Below are 6,683 nucleotides of genomic sequence, written 5' to 3' on the forward strand. Positions count from 1 at the left end.
TCTCACTTTTTTACCCTCAATAGAGTTCCATGGCATCATAGCTTATACTAACTTCCTGAGCTCAATCTCTTGCCTCAGCCTCCGAGAAGCAGGATGTTTATTTCCATTAATACAAGCAGATACTATGAAACTGTACTTTTTTTTTTTTAAACAGAGTCTCACTTTTTTACCCTCAATAGAGTTCCATGGCATCATAGCTTATACCAACTTCCTGAGTTCAACTCTTGCCTCAGCCTCCCAAGTAGCTGGGACTACAGGTGCCCACCACAACACCTGGCTATTTTTAAGACAAGGTCTTGCTCTGGCTCAGTTTGGTCTCGAACCTGTAAGCTCAGGCAATCCACCTGCCTCGGCCTCCCAGAGTGCTAGAATTATAGGCATGAAATTGTACTGAGACACTTTTTTGGTACAATAACTGTACATCTTTACCCTTGGCCAGATGTTGCATGACTTATTCAAATACAAAAACCATGACAAAATACCAAGGGATGAGTTATCAACATACTTGAGAATGAAAGTTTGTGGTAGAGGATCTGGATAATCAATTTAATGGAACATTTTGCATTTTGCTATAACATTAAAATGGATTCTTTTTTTGAGACAGAGTCTCACTATGTCACCCTGGGTAGAGTGCGTGGCGTCACAGCTCACAGGAAACTCAAACTCTTGGGCTTAAGTGATTCTCTTGCCTCAGCCTCCCAAGTAGCTAGGACTACAGGCGCCCACCACAATGCCCAGCTATTTTTTAGTTGTAGTTATCATTGTGTTTTTTTTTTTTTTTTTTGTAGAGACAGAGTCTCACTTTACTGCCTTCAGTAGAGGGCCATGATGTCACAGGACTCACAGCAACTTCCAGCTCTTGAGCTTGCGCGATTCTCCTGCCTCAGCCTCCCAAGCAGCTGGGACTATAGGCTCCCGCCACAATGCCCGGCTATTTTTTTGTTGCAGTTCGGCCAGGGCTTATTTTGAACCCGCCACCCTTGGTATATGGGGCCGGCACCCTACTCACTGAGCCACAGGCGCCACCCTGTAGTTATCATTGTTGTTTGGCAGGTCTGGGCTGGATTCGAACCCGCCAGCTCCAGTGTATGTGGCTGGCGCCCTAGCCTCTGAGCTACAGGCCCTGAGACAAAATGGATTTTTTTTTTTTTTTAGACAGAGTCTTCCTCTGTCTGTTGCCCATGCTCAATGCAGTGGCATCATCGTAACTCACTGAAACCTCAAACTCCTGGGCTCAAGTAATCCTCCTGCCTTGGACTCTGGAGTACCTGAGACTACAGATGTGTGCCACCAACGCTCAGCTAATTTTTCTATTTTTTGTAGAGATGGGTTCTCATTCTTACTCAAGCTGTTCTCAAACTCTTGGCCTCTTCTGATGTGATGCTCCTGCTTCAGTTTTCCAGAGTGCTAGAATCACAGGCATGACCATCATGCTGGGCCAAAACTGATGATATTTAATATGAAAACATAAATGTTTCAAATAAGAATCTATGTATTTGAACCAGTGGACTTTAGTTTTGCTTTAATTCCTATTGCACAATTTTCTGCTTATTACCATTAATCCACATTATTGCAGTCTAGTGATAACACTTCTGTACATACCAAATAAACCTGGATATAAACCATATTTTAATTTTTTTTTTTTTTTTATTGTTGGGGATTCATTGAGGGTACAATAAGCCAGGTTACACTGATTGCAATTGTTAGGTAAAGTCCCTCTTGCAATCATGTCTTGCCCCCATAAAGTGTGACACACACCAAGGCCCCACCCCCCTCTCTCCTTCCCTCTTTCTGTTTCCCCCCAATAACATTTTAATTTTTAAAAATACTTAATTAATTTATTTTTTTGGAGATAGAGTCTCACTCAGTTGCCCTAGGGTTGAGTGCTATGGCATCTTTGCTCACAGCAACCTCAAACCCTTGGGCTCAAGTGATTTTCTTGTTTCAGCCTCCTGAGTAGCTGGGACTACAGGCTCTCACCACAACTCCTGGCTATTTTTAGAGACAAGTTCTCGCTCGTGCTCAGGCTGCTCTTGAACCTGTGAGCTCAGGCAATCCACCCGCCTTGGTTTCTCAGAGGGCCAGGATTATAGGCATTAGCCACTGTGCCTGGTACACTATTATTATTTTTCTTTTATTGTTTGGGATTCATTGAGGGTACAAAGAATTAGGTTACACTTCATGCATTTGTTAGATAAAGTCCCTCTTATTATACTTGAGTCCCACTAAAATATTTTTCAAGCTATAAATGTTTTTATTTTTAAGCACTCAATACATTTTTTTAATGTTAAATCATTTTATGCTTTAATCTCAAAAGATCCCTTATGGGAGGATGTCAGCAGAAAAACACAGGACCTGGAAACAAATCTTAGGGCAAAAGAGCCTATTCTGGAAGAATATATAGTTCCCAGCCAGTGCAGAAGTTGTTAGGGGGTGCCCAGGGATATGAGGAAGGAGAGGTAGTCCCCTCAGGCACCCCAGCAAGGCCTGCAGATCTGGAAAATGGTGATTCATGTGGTGAGCACATCACCCAGAAGAGGAAGCCCACAGCTAACCGCCAGACACAGCCTTTGATTTGGTGTGTAGGCTGGGATAAGGAAGGCCTCTCGGAAGAACCAGAAGATGTTAACCAACCAGACAAAAGGCAGGAAAGCAAACCCACCCAGGTAGTGTTTCCAAAACAGGTTCAACTTCTCCTCATTGGACACCCACTCCAAGTTCATAGTTGCTCTGGGGGCCAGTCATCCGAAGGGTCAGTCTGAGGGGTAAGTTCCCAGCCTTGACCCTAAGTGACAGATGCAACCACACCCCAGTGGAGCTTACTTCCTCCCGCAGAGTTGCCTTTGCTACTCTTAAACAATACGTTCGCTCAGGATGCCCAAGGTTTCTCTGGAGTTTGATGCTATAGATGTTTTTAAATCTCATTTTTGTTCTTTACATTTCTGATTACTAATGAGTGCACATTTTTTCATGTTTGTTAGCATTTGTATTTTTCCTATTGAATTGCCTATTTTTCTACTAGATTGTTAATCTTTTACTGTGGGTTTGTAGAAGCTCTTTACAGACAACTTTATGGTGGCTTTTATAATAAGTTTAAACTGTTCATGAAAGTGAATCTACCACTCTTTTTCTTTTATTTATTTATTTATTTATTTTTTTTGAGACAGAGTCTCATTCTGGCACATTGAGTAGAATGCTGTGGCGTTATAGCTTACAGCAATCTCAAGCTCTTGGGCTCAAATAATCATTTTGTCTCAGTTTTTCTATTTTTAGTAGAGATGGAGGTCTCCCTCTTGCTCAGACTCATCTTAAACTCCTGAGCTCAAGCAATCCACCCGCTGTGGTCTCCCATACTGGCAGGATTACAGGCGTGAGCCCCTGCTCCCAGCTTCTTTATGGTTTCTGAATTTTAGGTCTTCTTTAAGAATGCTTTTCCTGAGGCCCAGCGCAGTGGCTCTGGCCTGTAATCCTAGACCTCTGGGAGGCCAAGGAGGGTGGATTGCCTGATCTCACCAGTTCAAGACCAGCCTCAGTGAGAACAAGACCTGGTAGCAAGACCCCGTCTCTAAAGATAGCCAGGCACTGTGGCAGGTGCCTGTAGTCCCAGCAATTTGGAAGGCTGAGGCAAGAGAATCCCTTGAGCCAAAGAGTTTGAGGTTGCTGTGAGAGCTGTGAGGCCAGATAACTCTACCAAGGGTGACAAAGTAAGCCTCTGTCTCATAAAAAAAAAAAAAAAAAAAAAATGCTTTTCCTTCCTCTATTTGGAAATATTCTTTTTTTTAACGGTTATTTTGGTTTTGGAGTTTTTCTATTTTAAGCAAACTGGAATTCATTTTTGTGTATAATGTAAAGAATAGTTGAAACACATTATTTTTCCCAAATGAATAGCCAGATGTCCCAACAATATTTACATTATAAATAATTTTCCCTTCTAATTTGAAATGCCATCTTTATATGTACTAAATCCTGATAGGTATATAGATAGGTAGATAGCTGATCTGGTTTTAGACCCTCTATTCTGTTGTTTCTAAAATGTTCATATATTCTTGGGCCAAAAAGTTTTATTCGAGTGATTATAGCTTTATAGCATAAGTCCCTCTTCCTGTTTGGCTAATATTTTTTGGCCATTCTCACATTTTTTTGGTCAACTTGCCAAATTTCACCTTAAAAAACAGATTAAAGCCAGGCATGGTAGCTCACACTTGTATATCTGGCAACACAAGAGGCTGAGATAGGATGATTGCTTGAGCCTAAGAGTTCAAGGCTGCAATGAGTTATGACTCACCACCCTGCAGATAAAAGAAGCATGTTCAAGGATGAGAAGGAAGTAAAATGGATATTACTTTGGGTATTTTTAAACCCTTTCTAAGTGCCAGGCACTCTGTTTAGATGCTTTTCATTCATTAATCCTTTCAGTAACCCTAAGAAGCAGTTGGTGTTGTCTCCATTTTACAATTGAAGACACTGAGGTTCAGAGAGGTGAGGTGACACAATCAAAGTCACGTGGCCTATAGAATTAAAATTGAAAATTTATAATAAAAATTGGAGGTCAGGTGGCTCACACCTGTAATCAGTAATCGTAGCACTCAGGGAGCCTGAAGTAGGTGGATTACCTGAGCTCACAGATTCGAGACCAGACTGAGCAAGAATGAGACCCCGTCTCTAAAAAATAGCCAGACATTGTGCCTATAGTCCCAACTACTTGGGAGGCTGAGGCAAGAGAATCAATTGAGCCCAAGAGTTTGAGGTTGCTGTGAGCTGTGACACCACAGCACTCTACCCAGGGTGACAAAGAGAGACTTTACCTCAAAAAAAAAAAAAAAATTGGAATTGGAAACTAGGTTTATCTCATTCCACAGTTCACTACCTTTACTTCATTTTGAGGAAAAGAAATAGAAATCAATTGTCCTGGTTAAAAAGTGTAGTAGAAACAAAAGCTGAAAGTAAAAGAAAACACATTAGTCAATTTTGTTTGTCCCTGCCCAAAGCACTGCTGCCCTTGTTAGACATGCCATCTCATTAGCAGAGATGGTTAGATCAAATACAGCTGCCAGGTCTCTCTATGCCTGGCCCCTAGACTATGAATATGTAGAAAATGCCCACAAAATACAAAAGAAGGCCATTTCTTTCTTTCTTTCTTTTTTTTTTTTTTTGCAGTTTTTGGCTGGAGCTGGGTTTGAACCTGCCACCTCCGGTATATGGGGCCGGCGCCCTACTCCTTTGAGCCACAGGCACCACCCAAGAGGGCCATTTCTTTTTTTTTTTTTAAGAGGGCCATTTCTATTCAACGTTTGTACTACAGTAATTTATGAAAGAAAGGGTTAGGGTAATTAAACAAGCAAATAAATGGAAAAGTATCCATTTTAAAAGGAAGAAGCAAAACTGTCTCTGTTTGCAGTGACATGTAAAAAAATCCTAAAGACACACACACATACACGTTAGAGGTAATAAATGAGTTCAGTAAGGTTGCCGCAAGTCTGAGTTTAATATAAAAAATCAGTTGCATTTCTAAACACTAATAAACAATAATAAACAATCTGAATATGAAATTAAGAAAACAATTCCAGCTCAGCGCCCATAGCTCATTGGTTAGGGCGCCAGCCACATACACCGGGGCTGATGGGTTCAAACCCTGACTGGGTCTGCTAAATAACAATGACAACTGCAACAAAAAAATAACTGGGCATTGTGGTGGGTGCCTGAAGCCCCAGCTACTTGGGAGATTGAGGCAAAAGAATCGCTTAAGCCCAAGAGTTTGATGTTGCTGTGAGCTGTGACGCTACAGCATTCTACTGAGGGTGGCATAGTGAGACTGTCTCAAAAAAAAAAAAAAATAAGAAAACGATTCCATTTACAATAGCACCAAAAAGAAATAAATACTTCTGAAAAACTGTAACCAAAAAGTGGTTTGTTTGTTTTTTTTTTTTTTTTGGTACACTAAAAACTATAAAGCATTGTTAAAAGGAATTAAAAAATATCTAAATAAAAGAAAAGCTATCCTGTGTTTATGAATTGGAATACTTAATATTGGTAAAATGGCAATACTCCCCAAATTCATCTACAGATTCAATGTAATCCCTATCAAAATTCCAACTACCTTTTTTTTTGTTTGTTTTTTTGATCTGATTCCTTTCCTTGTCCATCAGAAATGGACAAGCAGTTCCGAAAATTCCTATGAAAATGCAAAGGGACCTAGAATAGCCAAGACAATCTTGAAAAAAGAGAACAAAGTTGGATGACATGCACTTCCTGATTTCAAAATTTACTACAAAGCTACAGTAATCAAGGCAGTGTGATAATGACATATGGACAGACGTAAGATTGACAGAATAGAATTGAGAACCCAGAAATAAATCCTTACAAGAATAGTCAATTGAATTTTGACAAGGGTGCCAGAGTTGGGCCAGTGTGAGCTTGTAATCCCAGCTACTCTGGAGGCCAGCGTGAGTTTATAATCCCAGCTACTCTGGATTACTTGAGGCCAGAAGTTCAAGGCTGTGGGTGCTATGATTATGCTTGTGAATAGCCACTGCACTCCAGTCTGGGCAATGTAGTGAGATTCTGTCACTTAAAAAAAAAAAAAAAAAAAAGGCAGTGCCCATAGCTCAGTGGGTAGGACACCGGCCACATACACCGAGGCTGATGGGTTCGAACCCAGCCCAGGCCAGCTAAAAAACAACAAA

At 40.8% G+C, this 6,683-nt stretch overlaps 1 pseudogene; it reads right to left on the minus strand.

Moving 5' to 3' along the window:
• Nucleotides 1-2,426: 2,426 nt before the first annotated feature.
• Nucleotides 2,427-2,723, minus strand: LOC128575612 (gamma-secretase subunit PEN-2-like; annotated as a pseudogene).
• Between the last annotated feature and the right edge of the window lie 3,960 nt (nucleotides 2,724-6,683).

This window comes from Nycticebus coucang, chromosome 22, assembly GCF_027406575.1.
Source record: "Nycticebus coucang isolate mNycCou1 chromosome 22, mNycCou1.pri, whole genome shotgun sequence".
Lineage (NCBI taxonomy): Eukaryota > Metazoa > Chordata > Mammalia > Primates > Lorisidae > Nycticebus > Nycticebus coucang.